Source organism: Apteryx mantelli, chromosome 9, assembly GCF_036417845.1.
Source record: "Apteryx mantelli isolate bAptMan1 chromosome 9, bAptMan1.hap1, whole genome shotgun sequence".
NCBI classification, from domain to species: domain Eukaryota; kingdom Metazoa; phylum Chordata; class Aves; order Apterygiformes; family Apterygidae; genus Apteryx; species Apteryx mantelli.
The window spans coordinates 21,644,174-21,670,212 of record NC_089986.1 but is presented as its reverse complement, the minus strand read 5'-3'; the positions used below and the strand labels follow the sequence as shown (position 1 = coordinate 21,670,212).

Sequence of the window (26,039 nt, the reverse complement as noted above, 5' to 3'; positions counted from 1 at the left end):
AGCACTGAATTTTAGACAATTCAGTCACTAATGCCAGCTACTTTTTTCATAACCAGGACAGCAACCTTAGTTCAGTTTGATACAAGAGTTATGGCTCAAGATGCTTTTGAATTTGATCAGCGAAAATATATTAAGTAATTCATTAACCACTAAACATACAATGTCTAAGTTCAACCCTGGTTCAATGTACCAATGAATCCTGTACTGACAATTAAGCAAATGCTGCCAAAAGTATTCACAAAGTTTTGTTTGAAGACAAACAGTTGAAGACAAACAGCCCTACGGACTAGGCAACACTCCAGTTTCGTGTTGGCAATAAACAAACATTGATGAGAATGCATTACAGAATGGGAAAGCATGGCAAATATATTTTCATGAGGGATTATGCTGCAAGCACGCATACGGTCCTCTGAAAGATCATCTTGAAAGCTGCATGTGAGTTTGGAAGCTATTCATTCAGGGATCAGACTCAATGCCCTGTGACTTGCAAGGCCTGTCAGTCAGCTGAAATAGCAGATAATGAGAAATAATTCCTCTGAATAGCTGACAGGCAATCCGGAGCATGAAAAGTATTTGCATAAAACAGTCATTGTAATTTCACACACGCAGATCTCTGGCAGTCAAAACCTCAAGGTAGATCATTCAGGGACTGAGGGAAAGAAACTAAATCAGTTGTTTGCTACAAATAACTCATCTGGTTGTATCTGATGTGGCACTGTCTCGTTATCAGATATTGTCACTGCTCCAGGATCCCAGGACACAAACCTCCTGTATGACTTCCCAAGATACATACTCCACTATTACACTCTGCCATAAATGAGCCAGGAAAATCAAAATGCTGACATGGGACGGAAGGAAAAAGCACTCCAAAACCAGAAGCAATGCTTATCAGACTGAGCTAGCCTGGTCCAAGTCACAAGAAGTACACTGAATGTTAGTGACTGAGACACTTTTGGTTTCGATGACCATCACTGCCTACTTTCAAATTTACTTTCAGTCGTATATTTCTTGGGCCTCCTCCAATCTTTCTTCAATGGCAATCTTTCTTTTCTATCTTTTATCAGCAGGTAGAGTCCCCTTCCCACTGCTTGGCATTTATTATATTTGTACTTTCCTGGAATTATGTGATGCCATAGTATTTTCTCCCTCTTTGATACTCTGGAAACTAGTTTTTAGACAGAATCAAAACATTCAGCTATTACCTCTACCAGCAAGCACCAGGAACCTCTTGGAGCCAGATGGTGAAACTTTTTTAATGGAGCTAGTTTCAGTATTGTAAAAAGTTATATAATTCTCAGTTTGAGTAATGTTTGCAAACCACTACCTTCAGCCATTGCATTGCAATACCATCCATGTTTATTTGGCTGGAAAACCTTGAAATACTTACAAGAACAAATAGCAGTTGCTCTCTAACGTTTTAAGGCAAAGCACACAGAGTTGTCCTCCATCTACACTCATCCATCTCCTGGCCAAGAGAATTGGATGGGATGCAAACTTTCAAGAAATTAAGCAGCATATTGTAACCTTTCAGCCTGTACGTAGCACCTGTGAGTGCAAGGTTCAACAAACACTCTTAAATGCCCAAGACCATTCTTCCACAGCTACCTCCATCCCAGTTGAAAGAAACATTGCTAGGAGTTGCCTGTGCTTGGTCTCTGCTAACATTTGCCAGCCTACAAGAGGAAGAACCTAGACAGAAATCAGGTTCTCCTTTATGACAGAAAATACAGCAATACCTACCAACCAAGCCCAATGTTTAGTCAACCCAATAATTTGCTGCACCTAAAATATTTTGCTCAGGCACAGGACCCATTCCTAGGAACAAAGAAGCATGCTTTCAGCACAAAATAGATGCTTAACATGGAAGTCCAGATAACAAGACTGAGAACAAGCCTAGCAATGGGGCTAGCTGGCCAACCTTGAACATATAATCTGCCTAATCTGCCATGGATTTGCTGCAGCAACTTCAGCAGGTCACTAAGTCTCTCTGCGCCTGGTGTCTTCCTCTGCAAAACAGCAGCTAGTTTCCCTGCCCATCAGAGTGTCCAACAGTCAAGACTGGGAGGCCTCTTAAGGATGAAAGAGTGTCATAATTTTCATTAGGTTTTCAGGGGAATGGAAAGGGACACAACTCGCAGTACAGAAAACTGCTCAAAATAAACCACAAAAAAAAAGAGAAATATGGCAGAATAGCCTCCTGGACTGTGCCTGAAGATGGTTAAGTTTTCTATGGTTTCGTACACAAGTTATCTGGGAAAATTGCTATGTTCTATAGCATTATGACATTAAGATTCATTGTAGCTCTCAAGCATGATGAATTTAAAATATGGCAGCTTACATTCTAATTAAAGAGCTTCTGATAATTTCACATGACAGATTTTACATTTTAAAGCTATGCCATTTAACTAAAATGGTGCGAACAAAAAGGCCAGGTTCAGCCTTTCAGAACAGTGAATCTTTTTATACTGATGTGCCATATAGTTAAAGGCATCAACACTGTAACAAATATTAAGAAATCTGTCACTATCTGTCATCTGGTTTGAAAAAGCAAACTCCCCAGGGCTCACTGTTGACAGCACTGAAAGAAACAGCTTCACCTGGAATCACACATTAATTCATCTTGGTGAACGCTTCAGTGTGTAGCCCTTCCACTGCAGATTTGGTCAGCAGGCCACTTTTTGCACTAATTAAAGGACTTTAAAATGCCACTCCTTATTGCCCATCTCACATTTTGTGTTTGCATTTGTGTTCAGCACAGCTAGAGAAAGCTAAATATTAACCAAAAACAAGTTAAAAAAATAAATGAAGAAATTCTGAATCAGTTTCCTTTAATTTCCCCTTGACACCAGCTCTGGTAACCAGAATTTCATGTGCCATTCTTTATTCACAATTTGGATGTCTGAAGCACTCCTAGATCTAATGAATAGATGCACTTCCAGATTTTTTCCCCTAAATTATTCATGGAAATTAGAGAATTGTAATTCCTGTGGGCAGGTACAGTTGTGCATTTGCTGAGAAACAGACTCAGTGTTGTGCTGACACAACCCCACGGATGCTAGAGCTGAGCTGGCTCACACCCACCCAACTCAGACAGTGCAGACAGGAGGAGTGCGGGTAGGTGCCGGAGTACTCATAGGTGCTTATATTGCCATCACCCAGCACCAAGGTACCCGAGTGCTTTTTCCCCTCTGCAGCACCCTTCCCTGTTGCGGTGGGGAAGGGAGGGAGGGAGGGAGGGGAGGCAATGGTACTTTACAAATAGCAGTGGCTTCACACAGCGTCTGAGCCTAAAATACCTCCGGAGGTCATGTGGGATGGCCACAGGGGACCAAGAGCTGGTCCCTAGTCTCCCATAGCCCAGGGAAGCATTAGCCATTAGATCACCCTTCACCTTGAAATCCACTAAGAATACACCTTTGGTTGTTGTGAGTGGCACACTAGCTAGCACTAAAGCAAGATAAATGGCTTTTTCTTCTTGACAGGCTCCAAGAGAATTCTTATTTCAGATGAGTTGAATTCATCCATTCTAGTGAAATGCCAAAACGTTCCAGTTCACAGGCTACATTTCCTTACTAACAAGGGCCAAAAGAAAACAGTTCAGACATCAGTGGCACAAGTTTCTTTTTGCTGTTGGTGAGTTTAGGAAACATATTCAAAACAGCAGTAAATTATCTATCTAACAATTCAGAACTATCTGCATTAGTCTGTGCCTTGGTTACAATATTAATCTCCCACGAGACCTTTCAGTGGCATGGAGATTCATAAGAAAAGCAATAGCACAAAACATCACATGGCCTGCTGTCAGATTCTTTATCACACTAGTTGCTCTCCAATACTTCCAGAGTTGAAAGACTTAAATGAATCACAAGAAAACAGTTGTGAAACAAGATTTGTAGCCAATTTCTGCATTTGCTTGATAGGACCATGCATAGTAATACTAAGAAGGACAGATTAAGAACCACAGAGATTGCATTCAGATATGTAATAGGCAAGGCTGTATTCACAACAATTTGTAAACTGGACTGATTCTGAAGACTTTATTAAGACTTTATTCTGAAGTCTTTATTAAGGTCACAAAGTTAATGCACCAGCAAGTAAGAGGAGAACATGGCCTTAACACTATCCAATAAAAACTATTTCTAGCTAAGATGTTTTTCTCTATTAATGGCAGCAAACTCACACAGATACTTTGGATTATGATGTACAAAAATTAATACGTATGCAGCAGGTCTTCTCTGCAGTCAGTGCCCCTAACATACTACAGAGCTACTAGAATTGGGGGCCAATAGTTACAGAAATCAATTGCTGCTGCTGGAAAACTGCTAGGAGAAGAGGTGAAGCTCAGGAGCCTCTCTTGCTTCAGGGGAATTCTCAAATTTATTACTAGCTAATTTCATGAAGAGAGGCCATTGCAATTTCAAATTCTTTATCTATGCCTTAACCTCTGTTCCTGTGTGGGTGTTTTTTTCCACAGCTGCAATTGAAAAACATGTTGTTCTTTCATTGCTATTGAGCACTACTACTGAACAACAGAAATCCATGGTTGGGGAAACAATGCTGCACAAGACATGGCTAAAATCAGAGGTTCGGGTTCAGCTCACCCAGCACTCACTGTAGGCTGTAGTCCAAGCTGGTCTTTCTAGACTGCTTTTAAAAGAAGCCAACGCCAGGACAGTTCAGCCCACCCAAAGATACATTTAGAAGAGGTATAAAGAATCACCCATGAGAATTGCTCCTCCCACTCTGACTGCAGATGTCTAGACAGCACATCCAACTTTTAAGACAGCTCAAGCTGGGCAAGACGAATACTACCCAAAGTGACCACATTTGAAAAATATATTATAGCAGTTGAGTTTAAATAATACATATTAGTAACATCAGGTAGAAAATGTCTGCACTGTAGTATGTGTAAAAGTGCAGCATCGGGTAAAACCAAACATAGTCACACACCCATGCATTCCTGCTTATCAACTCTTGCTGAATTCCAGGCACCTTTCAGAGAAGAAATTTGAAACTTTGCAGCCCATCAGCCCCAGAGATTAGTTCAATTTTTAATTAAAAGGATAGTTTTCAGACTGAAGTGGCCTTTAGAATTTCCCTATTGTACTGTAGAGAAATGAGATGTGAGGAACTTCCTTAACTACTGTTGCTACCAAACAGTGCTTTAAGGCATATTGTACAAGAACAATTTTAATACACAGCATCTGTCTTTAAACCAAGCAGAAGTTTTAGAAATACTTGAGTTCATACAAAGATATATTGGCAGTAATGTTTAACACCATCACGTCCAAATTTTTTTTAACCACTTTTTACTGCAGCTTTACTGTAATTATACGATCCCTCCTTTGCAATAATTGCATGTCATACTATGGAAGAATGAATTTCCGTTAATTGATCTACTTCAGTAGCTAATGCTAAGATTAAGACCATCCTTCATTTGACATTCATGATGAACAAATCAATACATCTAATAGCTGAAGTTATTAAAACAGTTTCTTCGTATTCAACTATTATCCACAAAGACGCCTCAAGAGAGCTTCTGTATAAAGCTTGTGCAGCCCTGGGAAAGGGTTAACCAGCTCCCACTAGTTGCTAAGCAACAGGGCTCTGCTCTTAGGGCATGTTTTGCCAGTGAGAGCACCTTGCAATGATGCAACCTTTCTGCATCTTACCCAGAGACTTTGCTGAAAACTTGTCTGAAACAATAATAAACTCCTAGGCTGCTCACAGAGTTACATTTAGCTCCTAGAAGCCATTATTTTTCAAATTGCTTTTGCACATTTAATTGTCTGTTCCAAAGCATACATTGTACCATCGTCTTTTAATATGATTTAAATGACGATAAAGAAGACTAACTAAAACATTAGCTAGACAACTAAAGCCAAATCAAGAAACCCCAATATTCAGTGATGTTCAATGTCCCACTACTGAGTCACTTTAGTTAGGTGCCCCAAATACAGACAACAACAGCAGAGTCAGAACAGTGCAGAATATTGGAAGGCAGGTTCGAACTGCATGGCTGCTCCTTTCTCTGCCTGGGATGGGGAAGTGGAGCCCGAAAGAGGGTACAGACAGCTCCAAGCAACTGCATCGGAGAGACGACCTGCACCAGACTAAGACTGCATCGACTACCTGGGGTTAGCTGAGGGCCAGGAAATTCATAAATCAATCTCTCTTTGTTATTTGTGCTTACCAGACCATACGTATTTCATAAACATGTGAATCGGGAAAGTAGAATCCATCCCATAACAAGCAAATCCAAACAACAGGGATTTGAATATTCATGAACTTTGGGGAAATTAATTTCCAGCCAGCTCCTCTGCAAGTTAAGTTTCAGGGACTTGACTCCGCAGAGACTTTGGAACCATTTAAATTTACACACTAACACCAAGGTAGTTTCTGAAAGAGCACATGTAAATCAAGCATATACGTAAACCTTTGCTCAGCTTCAGTTATTTAGTCTCAGGCAATCTCTATGAAACAATAAAAACAAAAACAAAATCTTTGTGTTGCCAGCCTTATTCTAGCAAAAACTACTAATCGGATTTTATGGAGCCAGGTTTTGCTTTGTTTTCCCCTAATTTCTTAGCTGTCTCGCATAATGGGCCTATTTATGGTATTAAATATTCTGGTCTGTGTGTGCATCACAAGGGGGATATATCAACTCACTAGGGCAAGAGATCTCAGCCCAAGCTCCTGTTTGCTGTTTCTATTAGCCACAGCTGTACAGTAGCTTAAACACAAGCACCAAAAGTAAAGGACTATGAAGCCAGCAGTGCTATTACAGGGCCTTTTCTCTACTAAGTAGTATAGTCTAGGGAAAGGTAATCTTTCTGCTTTCTGCCATGACACCAAACACTACAGTGTAGGACTAGATTGTAAATTGCCCAAGATTTAGTCCAAGAACAGTGGCTCAAATTGCCCCCACTTGGAGTACTGACTGAATTTGCTGTGCAAAATTGTGGGACTAGTGGGCTCTAGAATCAGTCTTTTATTGTACGTCCTCTCAGTTTCCTATCTTTCCTCATTTTTTTTTTTTATCTGGTCACCTGGCTGGGTGAATTCACCACACTAACCTGGATCAGTGATATTTGGTCATTTTGGGTGTTTGATAGAAACTGCTTAGGACTAGCAGTTGGCTTGATGAAAGCTGCCAAGTATACTGAGCATCCCTGGATCAACAACCCTCATGACTAGCATCACTTTTACTTGGTAGCAGAGAGAACATCTACATAAAATAGGCCACAGTATAATAAGTTTGTCTTCCTCTCAAGCCATCTGCGGAATGATCAGCATTAGTGTTTCCAGCCATGCTCTACAGAGGGGCTGCCAGGCTTCAGTTCCAGGGCAGGTGAGCTTGATTTATGGAAGGGATGGGGAAGACCTGGGGGATCAAGTCAACGTGAGCACTACAAAACCAGACAGAGAAGACAAACTTGTGGGGAGCTGGCAGCATTTGGGGAAGTCTGCTTCCCAGCAGTAAAAAAGAAGAAGAAGAAAAAAAAAAGATATAGTCAGAAAGAAATGTGGGCAGAGGATACCTGACATGCTTTCAAACAAGCAGGATGGAAGAGCTCTAGGTGGCTTTCTCTTTCTTCACAGATGGACAGATGCGTGAACACAAAGACATGCAAACTACAGCTAGGAGCAGCCTCGAAATCTAGGTCAAGATCCTTGCTTGATTCTACACTTGAACTTGATACCTGATTTACAAGGTTGTTGGTATTTGAAATCCAATTTTGAGTTCTGGTCTGCTCTGGAAAGAAGCTCAAGTTACGAAACAGAATTTCAAATCTAGCTCATATTCAAACCCCTCTGGAGTCCCTGAGTTTGTGGTTCAGTCCTTTTCTAGCTATGACCTACAGGCCAAAGAAAATATGCACATTTTAAAGCCAGGCTTTCAAACAGTTACCAAATCTCTTACCTATTTCAACACAGTCAGTGTTTGGGGACAGGGAGGAGAACAACAACAAACACCCATCTCTTCAAACGCCTCCTCCCACATCTCAGGTTAGATAAAATATGCAGTACCCAGGAGTCCATTCAGACTTTCTCACACAGTTTTTAGGAACAAATATGGACAATGACTCAGTGACTGACTACAGGAAATGAGTCATGAAACAGCATCTCTCATTACTGAGTTTGAGTGTCCTACTCTGAGCCAGTTCCTCTGAACACTGAAGTGATTGGATTACATTTCTGCTGTGTTTTCTGAAAAGAGCTAATGAAATAACCTGGAGCTGAGAGCTCCAAATTCCAGTCTTGGAAAGGCAGGGTCCATTGTGATGCCCAGGGCTATTGTTTCTCTCCTTCACACATATGGGTAAATTCTCTGCATCAGTGATATTTCCAACTGTGCCACCTGCTTTCTTAAAACTACAAAAAATGGAGCGGGAATGGGCCTCTGAAGGTTGAATGGACCTCCTCCCTTCTGTACAAATATCATTTCAAATAATTAATTATTATAACTTAAAATATTTCTTTGGGATCAGGAAAAGCATGCAGACATCCTGAAGAACAAGAAATCTCAAATAATCTTCTCCTGCATGAGGTATTATTTACTTATTTTTTTCCTCTCCAATAACATTTTAACAGAGTGAGACAAGAATTTGGGGTACAATCATTTCTTATCAAAGCCATTAAGCACATCATAAGCCAAGACTGTATATTCTGAAAAAGATCAAGTAAAACTGACAACAGCATGCAATTACTCAGGAATAGTAAGCTAACCTTTCTGTGTTCAATTAATCCGCCTGCCTTCTTTCTAGCCTCATTACATGTGCTTCACAGTCAATCTCTTATTTTAGTATCAAGACTAGGTCTGTTTTACCTCATAATTCCACAGAACCCAACCAAACCTATCTCTGTTGGGGAAGATGTCTCAGAATATATCGAGCTCTTCTTGTGCAGTTGCTTCCAGTCATCTTCCACTGAAAACCTTCCCCAAGAGGGAATGGGATAAGCTGTCATCTCCCAGATTAACCTACTTTAAAAGACGACTATTAAAGATAAAGAAAACTAATAAAGTACTGAATGAATTTTATGAAAAAAAATCAGTCTTTTTCCAGTAGCTCTAAATTCTTCTATCCCTGTAAACTGCTACTATACTCATAAATCCACATATAGCTGCATTTGACATTTATGTATAGCCAGATTCTATTTAGTCAAGGAAATGCTACTAAATGGAAGGAAGCCATCCATTCTAACAGCAATGCTCACCTTGTTTTCATACAGGCTTGAATCTCAAAGACAGACACGTCTTTGTCTCTCTTAAGAGAGAAAGTTTCACACTCGCAAAATTCAGAACAGCTCCACGGGTATACTCAGATTTCTTGTCTTTCTTAAGCAGGGAGACTGTGCTTGTAACACACAAAGACCAGGCAGACAGAGCAGAGGGTGCTCAAAAAGACTAACTTCAGCCTTGTTAAACTAAGTTCTCAAGTCGCACATTCATTAGCGAGAGGTTCCCAAAAGAGGCTTTGGAGCAGGGCTCCGAGCCACTCGGCGGTCACCTGGCAAAATCTCTCCTCCCTCCCACTGCCTGCCAACATCACCGCCTACCTCTGACTCCCCCACTCTCCACCAGCGCTGTGGTGTCAGACAATGTCATTTGTCAATCCCAACTCGTGCTCTGCCACAGAGTATATTTCCATCTTTATGAGCACAGAGATATGACCTGAGCTGTTACAGATTCTAAGGATGACTCCTAGCCATTTTTTTGAGCAGCAAATATTAGTTAATAACAGCACCAAAATCAGAACTAATCTTTTGCATTTGGTACTCTACCTGCTGCAATAGGTTATAGCTGATGCATTAGAGCTGTCTGATGTATTGGTTTACAAGGGACGTAGCTCTTTGTAAATCATGTGGTATTACTGCAAGGATGGAAGCTGGAAGAGAAATCTATTCCTAACTTTAAAAGAAAACAAATCTATTCTCAGGTATGGCAGAACATCTTTTTTAAGTTTTAAACGTATCTAGTTTAACTTTAGAAGCTACTCTTATTCCTATAAAAGAAACAAAGAATGGAAATGTCATGATTCAATCTTTGAGTACTCTGCCAATAATTAATAATGACGAATCTAACATAATAGACTGGGGCATTACAAGAACTCCCGAGGGGTTTGCCGTGTGAGCAAGAAATTGACTGCTGCCTTAGAGAGCCAGCAGATTTGAGGAGTCTAGACAAGCTCTCCTGAGCAAAAACCAAGAGGGCAAAAACAAGGAAAGAAATCTGATTATTTGACCAGAAACCAGTTGTGCTTTCTCATACTACATACTTTCATTGCTAAGGAGAACCAAGGCAGGCAAGCAGGCAGGTTTGCAATCTGATGACAGAGCATGAGCTCTACTTCCTTCTGAAAGGAATAAATATCCACCCTCAGCTTTAATGTCAGGACTGCAGGCACACAATTGCCATGCTTCATCCTCCCCTTTCTGCATTACATGGAGACTTAAAGCTGCAATAAGTCTCTCACATTTGCTTAAGCAGCAGGTTGTCAGGAGCTACTGGGACTGATACTTCATCAGGATGGAACTCATTCCCTGGGCACTAGTCTGAGATCACAATTTATGCCAAAACTCACTGGACAGTTTTTGGTTACTGTTGACCTAGACTGGTGAAAGGATCCACAGCTCATGATTTAATTGCAGATGGTTTTGGAGCCTCATGTTAATCTTTCTCCAATTATTGTTTTTAAAGACAAATTTAAAACAAACTTTTTTTGCAGGGTACAGAGAGCAAGAGATTCAATGGCTGGATGAATCAGTTATTTTAAAAATAAACTATAGTGGCTTTGCAATTGGAGAATAAATTGTGGCTGGAAAACAGAAAAAAATTTCAAACTTGTGTTAAGTCTGCCCCTCCCCTCCCCCCACCCAGAATGCCTCCAGCCTTAGCAAGGTCAGAGAAAAGGCCTTCAGCTGTCTTTACACTGATCTCCCTCTCCTCAAGGCCTGTCCCAGACTCCCAGGTGCTCAGGATTATGGGCAGACTTAGGCTTTGGCATTCCAGAATATTTCTGGCTGCTGACTGCTGCTCAGTTTTGTAACAGGCCTCACATGGCCAATTTCTCTAGGCAGCTTTTAATAACCTCTTCAGACTTTATTGCTGTCTTGTATTCATATCTTTTCAGAGACCGTTTTTATTTTTTAATATGATATTTGGCTATACAATGCCTTTGATTTCTCAGGGAGCAATGACTCTTCAGCAGGACCCTTTCTAATAAGCAACTCAAAAAAGCATCTTTTGTACAATCAACTGTCTCACGACATTTGACGTGATGCCTTGGAATCATAGTGTTCTTTTCAGATTTTAACTGTGTCTTCCTCCTTTTAATTTTGTTTTTATTCTCATACTTCATAAGTTCCTCTTTGATTTCTTCTATTTTCAATATTCCTCAACGTTTCAATAGCAATTTTACTCTGAAAGATGACTTTCATTATTATTGTATGCCATATAAAATATGCTCCATCAGCAAGCAAAGAGATTTGATTTGCTGATACCTTTTCCCCTGTTAGTAGACATAACTCACCCTAACTTGTGATTTTCGAGCTGGGTTCTATCCCTCATGTCCCATATTGACTGCCTTGTGACTATAAAGAAATCAATCTCACAGTATCTGGAGTTATTAATAAGCTAGATAAACTTACAATGTCATTAATTTATTAGAATCACAGCCTTCAATATTTAAGCTCTTCCAGGCCTTAAAATTAATAGGAACTTGAAAATATGAATCTTAAAAGCTCAGAAGGCTGAAATCAAATAAAAAGAACTCCAGGAGGGATGTGCCACAGGGCAAAAATTAAAAATGAACCATCCTCAAGCAGCTTTTGTTTGAGGCTATGATTCTAAGGGAAAAAGATACTGGGTTCATGATCTCCAATTCCTTGGGACAGGGTATACAGAACCTCTCTTATTGTTGACAACCGTAAATCAAGCTTTGCCTTTGCCAAAAATCAATGCAAAACCCATTTCCTCCCAATTATATCTTCTATGGGTTTGCACGGACTTCACTAGCAGGCATAAAAAGACATACAACAGCACAGCAATGATTCAGAAAGCTAGATACAGTTTGTTCACTTCTTACAATTTCACCAGTGCTTCTGCTTTACTGCCTGAAGTGCAAAGTTCTCCCTCCAATGTCACCTGGTAGATACCAGGTTATCCTTGTGAAGAGGGCACAGCATCACTGGTTTGCCCATCCTGTTCTCTCCCTTCAGTGCTCTGCTCCCCAGTTCTGGCGGTCTCTCCTACAGCTAGTTCCCTATGTTGTGCAATGATCCAGATATATCCACCCACCCAGATATACCCATTCAGTTACACACAGTACACAAACCGTAACAGTCCCAAACTCATCACATCATTGACACAGCAGCTACCCTGGTTCCAGAACCTGGTACTTCTCTGGTCCTTCTGGCAAAGAGCAAATCCAGTGCCCCTCAGCAGGAACTTCCTACTCTCTCCCACTTCCTTCCCATACCAGGGCACCGCAGTCTCCCTGGGCTGTTTATTCTCAGTCAGGGCAGGACTGCAGGCAAGCCTTTTCACCACTCTTAAGGCCTTCATTTATCTCTACTTCTGCTGTCCTTCAGAAAGGGAAAGTCAACAGTTAAAGCTCTCAGGTGCTTATTTCATACTGCCATTCTCTCCAGCCTTCTGGCTCTGGTTTTCCAGCTCAGGACAGTCAGCCTGCTCCTGGTGTCCCAGACTTCAGCCTTCTCCAAAGAAACCCCCAGCTCTGCCCATAAGGTTTCACATCACATATCTGCTGGCCATTTTTCCCCCTCTAGGTATCTGTCCCAGAAGTCACGCCACTCTCCTACCCACCAGGAGGCACATGCCCTGCTCAGGGAGCAAGACTGACTCTGCTCTGAAAGGTTACAGACTTGCCATCATGTTGGTAGGCTGAGAAGAGCATGCTCTGGAAATCATCTTGTTACAGAGATGGCATATCACAGACTATGGCATTTCTAAGACATTTCTGTCTTCCACAGTGATACTATCTGGTTTCATCTATCAACATTTCTCCTCATCAATCAATAACAATGCAGCCCATTGGATAAATACATTTTACTATGGTAAGAAGCTTTAGAATTTTGGGCTGACATAGGTATGGAGAAGTTGATTCTAGTTTCTACTCATCAATTAAAGAAGGTACCTCAATAGTAATTGGCCATGGGGTTGAAAGAAGAAAAACATACTCCCTTTTCAACAAATTATGTAAAAGTTTGCTCTTTCAATGGCTGTAGCTAATTAGCTTCTACCTACACATCAATGGGATACCATAAATCCATGAAAACAATGCTCAAAGGCAGAAAGGTTCTTCAGACTGAAATGGTTTTCTAGTGTGTTTTTTTTCCACATTATTCTTATGTCACCCAGAATAACAAATTTCTTCTTCATCCTGTAGGTGATTAAAGTAAACTTTTGTGGAAAAAAACAAAACAAAACAAAAAAACATTCCAATAACAGTACCTGCAGTCCCACAGTGTAGCTGAAGCTAAATCTAACCTTTCTGTCAAAGCCAAGTGGCATGTTTTTGGTTCTAAGACAGCTCTGACTGACTACTTCGGTGGTGGGATTGCTTTAGGAATAAAACTGCTCATCTAATTCTATCTCTGGGTAAAGGGCAGCAGCTTTTGTCTAAGACCGTAGAACAACATAACAAAGGAAGTGTTGAACAGCACATAATTCACCATGTAGGAATGTATCTAGTTTGGAACTTGGCTGAAATAATAACCCTACTATTCCAAAGCAGAATCTGATGAACTCTCTGATCATTGCACGTTGGAAACTGAAGTTTAAAGCTGACTACAAGATGAATGAATGCAATGTATCTTGCCAAGATACTGATTCAGCATTAACTCAGAATGATGGAATGTCACCTCCTGAATCACTCCCAGAAGAAAGGTGTTTATGGGCAGGAGAACCTTCAGTGAACAAACCTGGACAACTCTGCTTCCTTTGAGAATACAAGGAGGATGGCTTTAGGCTATGAGATATGCCAGGTCTTCAGCCTTTCAGTAAAATACAATCTTGCCCTTTCAAGGGCATGAGCTTCTCAAAGAATTTGGGCAACCTACTCTCTTCTAGAAAACACGGATATGGTTAAGAGTTTGCAGCCAGTGAGACGCAGCTGACAATGAAAGTTATATTACATAAACTTTGCATGAAATTGTTAATCATGTATATGTTTGACTGACACCGATGAATCCAAAAGCTATTTACAGTGATATCAATAAATTGGTGAGATCATTGTCCTCCTCTTTTATCTCCCAGTACCTGGATTCTAGCAGGTCCAGGTAAATCAACGGAGTTTTCATAATGAAAACAGAAATTTAATTATTCACAAGCATTCCCCTGAGCTTTCTCTGGGCTTTTTGTGAATGATTAACAGAGCAGCTGCTCCAGACAGCACTCACAATCCCTGCTTGCTGGCCTGTTAAAAGCAGTGACTCATTGGCTCATGACGTCAAACCCTCCACTCCTCTGAAATGGCAGGAAGGAGGTTTCATTAAAAAGATTAAAAAAGGTATCTACATAACAGCCTTAACTTCCTCCCAAACACACAGTGTTTGGTTAGGGGTCATCTCTGCTGCCTTTATAAAAAGAACTTACTGCTTGAAGAGTTACACTATGCATACATACAGACGACTTCAAATGGTAAACTTCTCTTTTCTATTAAATACAGCCTGCTCATAAAATATACTTTCTCATGCAAACTGGTTTATTAGATACTGAGTTGAAAAACAAACAAAAAAACCCTATAGCATTAGCCCTTTTGGTAAAACCTGATTATGCATTTTGCAAGAATGCTTGGAAGATAAGTATTATAAGGTGTCCCCATGTTCATGTAGAGTTCAGAGTACCTTCATAAGATGTTTACATAATACAAAGTACCTGTTAAGCAGTTCTTGAAATTGCCCGAATAGCACTTTCCAGTAATAACTGATAAAGGTGCCCAAACAGACATGCTGTGAAGCATCAATGAGTGGCACAAAATATAAATAAGTAAACTCCTTGCATTCATACCTTGTTAAGGTTGCACAAAAATGTGCGGACATGAAAAAAAAATTATACTTGAATACAGCCACTATTCTCTTTGTTAAGAAACCTGAGCCCAATGCCATGAAATCTAGATGAAAAATAAGTAATCTAGGAAGGGGCTGTTTCTCTGTAGTTAAAATTCAGATTCTTACTCCAGACAGCAAGTGTTTCTGTCAGAAGAATGGCATTTTACTCAGAAAATCTGCAAAGCAATGGAAGAGGGAACAAGTATGGTAATTTGAGATTTAACTCTTACATGGGGATTAATTACTAACATCTGTGATACTTTACTTTCTCTGCTAGCTTTAGCCTCCAAAGCCAAGCCTCAGCTTCATTTGAGCCCAAGCTCCTTAGGCAGTGCGTCCCAGACAGAAACCATTCTCTTTCTCCAGCTGAAATGAAAATGGAAGTGGCAGGGAGACAAAGATATATTTAGCTCGGTTCCTGGCTGCCTAGAGGGCAGCATCACTTATGGCTAACGATTCATGAGTTCCCCCAACATTATGTTAGAAGCAGAAACACTGGTGCTAGCTCAATCTCTTCAAAAAAGGTAGTCAATTAGGAAGTAAAACAGAGATTTGAAAAGAGAGTATGGCAATGCGAGATCAATTCACACACATAAGGTTCATTTTGTGCCAGAGCTGGAAAAGCAGCTTGAGTATCTTGCACTCCTGTTTGCATTTCTTCCCAGGTTACTTGTTCAGCTCATGAATTGAGCATAAAGTCCAAGAATGATTGAAGTGACTGACCAAACATACATAAATTGAGAGATGCAAAATATTCAACAAGTGCAGAAAAAGAATGGTGTTATACACAGACCAAGAGCTGCTATTATACAAGCCTCTATCCAGCACTCTTTTTAATTCAAAAGAAAAAAAAATATTATCTTTATGTCACTTTGCAGAAATGCTTCTACTATCTGAGCTTTTGGCTCTGCTCTTAGTACCATCCTGACTTGGTCTGACTGCTTATTTTCTAGGGGGACTCTGTCTATCTGCAGTTCTTCTCAAAAACTGTTTTCTCACATAGATATATATCAGAGAGATAGAAAGTTCACAGCAAAAATGGCCTCTGGGTGTCTGAGTTAACTCTGGACAACACGGCACTCTAAAATTGGAGTGATTTATATAGTTTATCTTTCTAGAACTGACTGGCAGTGAAGTGCTAATGAACCTGAATTTTGCACATGCCTCAATCTTATGTTTAGGCCCTAAATAACATTTCAGTTGAAGAAAGCACCTAATTACCATCCTATCTATTGGAAGTAATATACTATACAAAGTGTTGCTTTATTGCAAAATTCATCCAAGGTTGACTGACTGCTCTAAATACTTAAGTACCCAAAAAGAAGAATACAGTACCAGAAATGCAGAAACCCCTCCAACAAAGCTCCTTTCTAACAGAATCTACAGTCTTAACAGAAACAAACACAGAAGGAGAAGAGAGGAAAGGTCTAAAAAGTACAAGCAGAACGAGCAAAGGGATGGGCAGAACATGGCTTGTGGATTCCACTCTCTGCCTTCCCAGAGGAGACCCTTCCATTTCTCTTTGCAAGTAAGTTGACCTAAAAACGAGTAGGAGAAAGAAAGAGACTGGAGGTGAAAGGGAGTTTGTGAAAGAGCAGACAGCAGGAAGAGGAAAGGAAGGAAAAAGAGGTTGGAGTAAACAGAGAAGGGTTGTGAAAAGTGGTAATGAGTGGGAGGGGAGCAACCTATGCAGAAATAGAAAAGCATAAAGGATTGAAAGCTGTGACTAAAGCTACTGAAACTGTTCGTCTCCAAAGGGTGTGGAGACTGCATTTTGAAGGACCTCTTCTCTCACTCTTCACCCTTGCAAAAATTCTCTCCTGCCTTTAGGGTGGATCACCCTCCACTTGCCTTGTTCCCTGCTCCAGCAATGATGCTGAAAGCATGAGAGGCTGCCATCACCAGCTCAGTCAGCTGGCACTAAGGAATTAGCTAATGTTTTTGGCAGCCGTCCATTACTAAGAGATCTCCTTCTGCCTTCCCCAAGCAATGCAAAGGCAAAGAAACCGTATGCCAGAGCCATGGAAGGACCTCCCTCATTCTAGGAGCTAGGATCACCTTGGAACAGAGAGGGAGTTTTAAGCACTTTCCCTCCTGTTTACATATGCCACACTACTACTGCCTGCAGCCGTAAATTGAAAAGAATGAAAAAACACGACATAGTTGCTATCTCTACTTTCTTTTAAGCAAACAAAATCCTTGTATTTTTGTTAAGGAACACCACTAGCTTCTTTTTTCAAGGAATGGAGTTAACTCACAAAGCAGAGGGAAGATAAGGTAAGCGTCTTCTGGAAACTCTCTTCCAGACCTGTCCCACAAGTCCTTATTCAAATATTTCCTCATCGTTTCCTTGTTTCATGGGATTTACAACAACTTAGAGAGGATGAAATCTATTTACTAAGTCTAAAAGACTCCTGATGCCTTCCTGTTCTAGACTAGTCTTCATTAAAAAGAAGAAAGAAAAAAAAGGAAAATGAGGCTCTCATCCCTCTCTAAGCACTCCTTTGCTTTCCTGTTACAGTACTGTTTTTCCTTTCATCCAAGTACTCTGCAAATTTATGGGGTCTCATCTTCTTTCCCATTCTTTAGGAGAGAACCTGATGCTCCAACTTAGCTATCCTTGGGGCAACCTTGTTTACACGGAACACAAACACTGCTCTGATTGTCTGTGCACGAGACAAGCAATGGCAAATAACGCATTTTTCCAAGCCTGATCCTCCAGTCCTCCCAGTGCCCCAAAGAACTTTGCCTCTCTGTTTGTTCTCAAAGCCAATGCCAAGGGCTGCCTGCCACTGCCCAGCTGCGTACGCACTCAACAGGACTCACGTGACTATCAGGTCTTCTCTCCGCCATGGAGAAACAACTTCTTGGCCTGCAACTCTGCCACTGCAAATCAGCTGGCTACACGTGCTCTTAGCCCTTCCTGCACAGTAAAATACTAACAACTTGAAGTGTTTTAAATTGCTATATTTCTTCTGGGCTGAGCCCTAAACAGACCAAGGCCACATCTTATTAAACTACATCTGAGCTCTGGCCCAGGCCTCACTGAGGCAAGAAAAGCCAGAGCAAGTGAGATGAAGAGGCCCGTCCTGCCCGGGTGCTGCATCCTGCAGCTGCCCCAAGCAGGAGTGGAAGGAAGAGCAGAAGCAGGGCACGCACATGCGATACCCCCAGGCTCCCGCCATCTCCAAATCGCACCCTGCAGAGCCGCTTCCTCCTCTAGCTGTCCAGCCCAGGAGAAGGGCCAAGCTTCAGCTTTTTGCACATTTTAGCTAGCTCTGCCCCCTGATGCTGTCCCCTCAGGGTCCTTGCAGCACAGTGAGTAAGCACTGGGATGAAGGACAAGCACAGGGACTTCTGCCCAGGCGCACGGGGCTGCAAACCGACCTGTGGTGCATTGCAGGGATCTGTCCATGCACTGCTGTCAGAAACCCAGCAGTGACACAAGCACAGCTCCCAGTAGTGACCGTGCAGAGCCCCAGGTGTGAGCAGTTCAGCCCAGCTGGAGCATGTCACTGACTCGCCACCACCTGGGCCCTGAACCTTTGAACCTGGGCACCCCCAGCAGAGGAACTGGCCAAAGCAGCAGATCTTCCTTTTTTGTAATGTACAGGGGAATACATAAGTACTGGTAGTGGGCTTGAAGGGGTCTAAAGATGCAGCTCCACAAAGCCTGTTTTACAGCCTGAGCTTTACACAGACCTAACGTCAGCAGTAACACAATGTGTCTTAGCTTTAAAAACACTCAGGTTCTTCATTCACTTACATAATACTCATTTTAGTAAAAGACCAGGGAAAATTGTTCATCCTTTGTTCACCATGTCTTACTTCACTGTTTGTCTCAGTTTCAAAACATATCCAGTTTCATATTTTAACTCCCCCGCCCTGAAAAATCCTGTCCATAAGAGGCAAGTTGTTCCGCTGCCTCCACTTTGGAAAATGACATGCACAAACTTCTCACCTGCAACCATCTCCTGCAACTGGCATCCCACCTGCTAGAATTTAAATAACCTTTATTTTTCATTTATTTTATTTAAAGTACAACTCCAGAGTTGTGAGAATGAAGAGAGCTCCTCTTTCTAAACACCTCTAAAGAAATAGCTATGTTTCCACAGTACTGAGCTAGCAACACAAATGGATTCATTTAAACTTCATAAATGCAGGTAACTGCATTAAAGCGGTATGATCTTTCTTGTATGTTTGTAATAGAGGACATGAAGTACTCTGGTGAATCTAGGCCTATTGCACAATTTTTATGAGCAGTTACAGAGTGTAAGAAAATAGGAGGAAGGGAAAGGAATTGTATTTCTGTTTTTCATCAATTTATTCTCTATTTAAATTTTCTGACATGCTACCATCAACGAGCCACAACTGAATACAGTTGACACATCAGAATCAAGGATAAAAATGCCTGGTACCTCCTTACTGAAGGCAGAGTTATCCATATACTTCAGCACTCCCTAAGAATCACCTGAAAGTTACAGACAGCGAAACAGAGAACCCCTTTGAAGGTTGCTGCAAAGAGAAACTTAATAAAGGTATTTCTAAACCTGTGCTCAAAATCACAAGTAGTAATGGGCTTGTGTCACAGCAGAGGAGGCTGAAGTGCATGTTAGGAAGAGAATTTCAAGTGTGAGTGTGAGTTTAGTTTCAGGGCGGATTGTCCAGGAATGTTTCTGTCCACCACAGGGTGATTTGAAGAAGTTAGAAAAATATCACTCAGATACAGTTTAAGTGCAGCTGATCCTGCCTGGGGCAGAAGAATGAACAAGATGATTTCTTGAGGTCCTAGTTTTTACAATTTTATGCCAGGTTTAAATGTAAATGTTAGAGTATATGTTAGTACGTAACTTTTTCAACATACTAATTATTTTCATTATCATTCAGAGAAAGCTGTCATACTAAATGTTATGTTTTTCCCCATATTAACCCCATCAGGAAGCCAGAATGAATCAATGTTTTATTATTAGTTATATTTTAAGACAAATTATAATATTTCATTGCTCTCTGCAGCACCTTTTCTGCCAGCAGAACATTCTTGTCATTCCCAACATAACATTTTGTGTCAATCCTTGCCACACACGAGCAGATTGCCCATGCCATTTTTTTCTTTGAAAGCAAGTATCACTTCGTCACTGAAAATACACACCAGAAACAATCCTCCTTCACCCCAAATTCAACTGTCAGCTTAACGGCCCATCCGATATCTTCTTTGTTCTTTTCCCCAGAATATTCCTTTCCTGCCCCTGTGTCAGACTGTTCTTTCAGTGCTGTTCTCCAGCATAATGCTCACCTAGGATCATGTCCCCAGCCCTCTACAGAAATATCAAAGAACATATTCTTTCACCTGAGACTTCTTTGAAGATGTTCCTCTGCCATTTGTCATTATCTGCTCTGCTCAGCTAAGGCTGACTTCTCACTATTAGCTTCCAGAAGGATGCTGAACCATGGTCTCCACAACGCAGTGAGACTTGCATAGCTGCTGACAATTTATTCACTCAAGATTCTGGTCCAGAGAGGAGCAGAAATCCACAGCAAGCTGCAATGAATTTGCAACTGTATGTGTAGTTATGGGATTCTAAATTCTGTGTATTTTTTTTTTTTAAGACTAGACCTCACAATCAGACACACAACATTCCCCTTTGCAGGAAGAAAGACTTCAGCACTTGGAAGAACTTAGCAAGTTTCTGTTCTCCGTTACAGAATCTGGTGTGCAATGATACATCTTGTTTTTGGAGCAAGACGCCAGAGAGAGAATTCCAAGCAGAAATTTTAAAAGAGATGTCAGAAGGACAGAGTAAACTTTAAGATACCTTTTATGTGGGTTTTTTTTGCCTCTCATTTCCTTTCAGCATTAGACCAAGGCAATCTTACTGCACTGATATACAGGTATAACCAGATTGTTCCATATGGGTACGTATGCAGAAATGTTCCTTACCTCATGTACCTAGGCTCTCCTTTAAAATGAAAAACTATGACCAAAGGCAAAAATCCTCAGCTGGTCTAAACTGCCAACTATTCACTGGCTTAACTGGAACACTGCAGACCAACAGAAGTTTGTCTCCAACGCGTCCCTTCCATCAAAGCTGGGCAAATACTGAAGCATACTGGGGAAAAGGAAAGCAAGAAAGATGCTGTTTATTTCTGGTTGGCTGAGAGTTCTTTGTATTAAAACATTCTTTGTATTAAAACACCTGGTAACAAGAGTTGTAAAAATAAATAAATAAATAAGACAAGGCTAAGTGGACTAGCCAATGAACTTGAAATAACTATAATTTATTATAATGTATATTGCTGGTCTTCTTTAGGGTTTGCTGAACAATAATTTCAAGAATAGCTTCTTCCTTTCCCTTAGCCTTGTCTCATTAGTCATGTTCTGAGGCAACAGGTTTCCATGACAGCAAACATTAAGTCTCTTACAGTACAGTCCTTTATATCTGCTCTAAATGCTAAGCTTTCACTACTATACTTCAACCTAGACCTGCTATCCTCATGAAAAAAATTCCTTGACCAAACCTAATAGGCATTTAAACCAAGAACTACATTTTATTTGTACTATGATCTTGCTAAAGAACATGCACTCTGTAGAATTCAGTAAATGTTGCCAAATTCTCCAGAAGGATGCTTTTATCTGCTCTGAGCTCACAAGTTCTTGGCAGCAATTTAAAACAAAAATATCGCTATTTAAAATGATAATGCTGAACAAGTTGACTCCATGTCCATGAAGTTATCTGAAGTTAATGAAAATCCTACCATAGGAATTAACAGCAGAATTCAGAACTTTGGTTAAAGACGTTTTATGGAGGGTGAGGGAAACATCCCCCTCACACTGAAGCGGTGCTAAGAGAAATATCTTCAGAGGCATTTTTAGTGGAGTAGAATGTCATTAACAAGCACAGACAGGAGCTTTCTCTCTTTAGGAACTGTTTTGAGTCTTGTTATTTTGAGAGGGAACTGTTGGTTTAATGTCTCTAGGTATCTTTGAAAACCTCACTCACATTGTTAAATTCTTTGAAAGCCTCACTCACACTGTTAAACTCTTCTAATCTTTCCTTATATATCAGTCCCTCCTGACCCCTAATGTACCATTACTGCGTGCTGTATTACTCCAACGCAGCACAGTGCTAAGCAGGGGATAAAAATCATGTGTTATCTACTGGAAGGACTGTAAAATAAATGAAAAAAAATGTAATTCAGTAATAAAGCTTTTATAGCTTAGCATTACTCTGTCTTACAAAGAAATTCAGAAAGAACTGAACCCAAACTTCAAAAAAATTTCCCACCTGGGTTTCTGAAAGCATTTCTTTGTAGGAGGAGCTGGGGGTGGGAGTTGAAGATTCATTTTGAAAGGCTTTTTGTTAAACAATGTTGATATGAGATAACCTAAATGCCAATTCCCCTCCAGTTCTTTGTAAGAGTTGACACATTTCAATGAGCCACAACAAACAAATGCATAATGAAAAAAGAAATCAAAATAATAAGAATTCATGAATCCCATGAGTTTCTGTCACACTTTTGCTTCTCTCATGATGATTTGTCACACTTCTTACTATTCCTTTTGACACTACACTTATTTTTATCCAATTTAATCTCTCACTTTCTAATTGCCCTGATATGTTCAAAGATGTCACAATTCATGAGCCACAATTAGTTGCATGATGGAGAACCAGTCCTGTCACAACTGGTAGGCAGTAAGATCACAGTAAGAATCCTGCAGGCAGAGAATGCTAATAAATTCAAGAAGCTTTTTGTTAGATGCAACTGGCAAAAGCAAGGAAGGGAATCTAGGCTAACAACATGACTACGGTTAATGGTTATTTTGGTAAATGCGGTTTTGTTAAGTAGGACACCTGTGCTTGGAGTTTGTCAGCAAGGTGAGAGTTAGATAACTGCAAAAGATATTAGTGAGATTAGGAAAACTGTTAGGGAACAATGTCCTGGTTTTTAGTATCTTTTTGATAATAGGCTCATAAAGTAAGCTCAGAAAGCTTTATATTGAGCATTACCTAGAATAGCCAGACAAACCGGAAAGAGAACCATAAATAGCCAGCACAACTGAAATGGTCAATGCTTCTACGAGATCTGTGAACATGTACAACAATCTATTTAAGAATTAACAAAGAACTAAGATATCAAGAGACATAAATCTTATGATGAGCTATACCCTCCTGTTGATGGCAACGACCATTCAACATAGAGGATGGAACACACGTTTTGGCACAGTGACCTACAGGTAACCTGATAATAACTGGGTTTCATTTGGGCTTTTGCTCTTCAGAGTTGGACTGAATGCCATTATAACACCACTTAGGTGGGTGACCTGTTTCTCACTGAAGGTTGTAAAAAGCATGAATACAAGTTTTACATTTCTACACCAATTTGTGCTTAAGTACACTATAAGGACAGGACTTGCAAAAGTCACATTTAGTGAGGCTCATCTGCCTACTTTCTTTTGCCTATAGACGGGCTACAGAAAGAGGAACCTGTATATGTTTTTTAGAGTAAGAACATAATTTAACAGCTCTTTAAAGTGCTTATCACATACTTTCCATCCAACTTGGCAGCACAAAGGCAATGAGCATAACAGGCACAACATATCCCAATGATTATTTATGCTAAGATGAGGAAACCAGACTAATTCCTTTGCAGTTCTCAAGTTGACACTGGGTGCATCAGTTTGGCAACACTATTTAGTTCAGATGCAATATTGGTATCACTCTCATAAACACCACTAACTATACATTACTTTTTTTGTAAGGAATTCTTCCTGTGAAATGAAAGAGGGAGAAGTCTTATGGTTCTTCTTAAAATGACTAAAGACAGGCTTATGATATCCTTATTCATATTAAGAAATCATTGTCTTTTTGCAACTCCTATTTTGATATATTCCAAACCTCAAGGAATGTGGCAGTCATGAAAGAGAGTCAGAGAGTCACAGTATGGCTCAGAAAAAGAGTAAAAGCAAATGAAACTACTGATGATTTCATTGAATAGAAGTCACTTACAAAAGCAAAGAGCTAGACCTGTAAAGAGCCTCTTTACACATTCTGAAGTGGCTTCTTAATTAAATACTCCACTTTAAATAACTTCATTTCAAACCATGAGAAAATAATATACAACTCATACAATTTCATTAATTTACTATTAAATTGGATGTCTTCAGATCTATTAAAAGCCCTTCAGCAATTTCACTATTTTTTCAGTGCTGAAAGTATCCCTTTGACATCAATACAGAGAAAACAGATGGATAAAGTAATTATAAAATGAGCAGCATGACGCTATGAAACAACTTCTCACAGTTTTACTAACAGGCTAGATAACACAGGCATAAAATAAGTGGGTTGATAATTAGCAAAGTTATCATGTTATGTCAGAGTGTTCCAAAAAAAAAAAAAACCTCCCAGGAAGACACAAATAGAAGGAAGGAGCAATGAAAAACTCAGAATAATCATGCAGGACATTTAAAGATTACAAAAATCCCTGAAGGAAAATACTGACTGTGCATCCCAGAAATCAAAGACAGTAAATGTTGAAGGGAAATGCAAATCAATGCTCAGATCATCCTGGCATATTTCTGTACTTACCTAAATTCTGTATAGGATAATTTCATGATTTGACAAACAGACAAAAGAATCTAGCTATGATTAATGGATAAGATAGATAAAAGGGAAATTCTCTCAACTTTGAAGTCTATTAAAGAATGGAATACTCTCCCCAAGGAAGCCAGTTCAATCTGTATATAGAGAGGCCAAACTACTCAAGATCCAACTCTTTCATCCCCCCCACCCCTGCCAAAAAAACCCATGCACTCATGGAAAGATGAGCAAGGTAACACAGCTGCTGCCCTGCACAAAACTACAGTGTTTTATAACACACAAAACATACAACCCAACTGATTCTTCTCCTTTCTTCCATTTTACTCTTTTCCCATTTGTGTAGTTTGCAAAGTTATATGAGGTCGATTAAACTGTTCAGCCTTCACAAAATTAGGCCATGTTCAACTTCAAGAAAACTGTTTTTTCCCAATGCGTGCATGAACTGGGGGCTGTAATACTGCACTGGGAAATATAGTCATTGGATAAAGATAGTCATATCTCCCATAACATCCTCATAGACAAGGTGATAAAGTACAGGCTAGACAAATGGACAGTGAGGTGGACTGAAAACTGGCTGAACTACCCAGCTCAGAGGGTCGTGATCAGCAGCAGAAAGTCCAGCTGGAGGCCAGTCACTAGCAATGTCCCCCAGGTGTCGATACCGGGGCCAATACTGTTTAACCTCTTCATTAATGAACCTGTATGATTGGACCAAATGCACCCTCAGCAAGATTGCAGATGATATAAAACTGGGAGGAGTGGCTGATGCACCAGTTAGTTGTGCTGCTGTTCAGAGGGACCTCGACAGGCTGGAGAAATGGGCAGAGAGGAACCTCACAAAGTTGAACAAGGGGAAGTGCAGAGTCCTGCCCCTGGGGAGGAATAATCCCACGCACCAATACATGCTGGGGACTAACCATATGGAAATCAGCTTTGCAGTGTAGGACCTGGGGGTCTGGGTGGACAACAAGTTGAACACAGGCCAGCAATACACCCTTGTGACAAAGAAAGCCAACAGCCTCCTGGGCCGCATTAGGCAGAGCATTATCAGCAGGTCAAGGAGGTGATCATTCCCCTCTACTCTGCACTGGTGAGGCCACATCTGGAGTGCTGGGTCCAGTGCTGGAAAACTGGACAGGAGAAAAGAAGGCTCAGAGGGGATCTTATCAATATGTACAAATATCTGATGGGAGGACGTAAAGAAGACAGAGCCAGTTCTTCTCAGTGGAGCCCAGTGACAAAATGAGAAGCAACGGGCACAAACTGAAACACAGGAAATTCCATCTGAAGGCAAGAAAACACTTCACTCTGAGGGTGGTGAAACACTGGAAGAGGTTGTCCAGAGAGGCTGTGAAGCCTCCATCCTTG

General features: G+C 40.5%; 1 protein-coding gene across 1 annotated transcript in view; it reads right to left on the bottom strand.

Annotated features, from left to right (window-relative positions):
* The window catches only part of SCG2 (secretogranin II), a 41,581-nt gene extending 20,433 nt beyond the window's left edge, over positions 1-21,148 (bottom strand). Inside the window, exon 1 of the mRNA XM_013944363.2 lies at positions 21,014-21,148. The gene's annotated coding sequence lies outside the window, so the exon portion shown is untranslated. The remainder of the gene's footprint in view (positions 1-21,013) is intronic.
* Between the last annotated feature and the right edge of the window lie 4,891 nt (positions 21,149-26,039).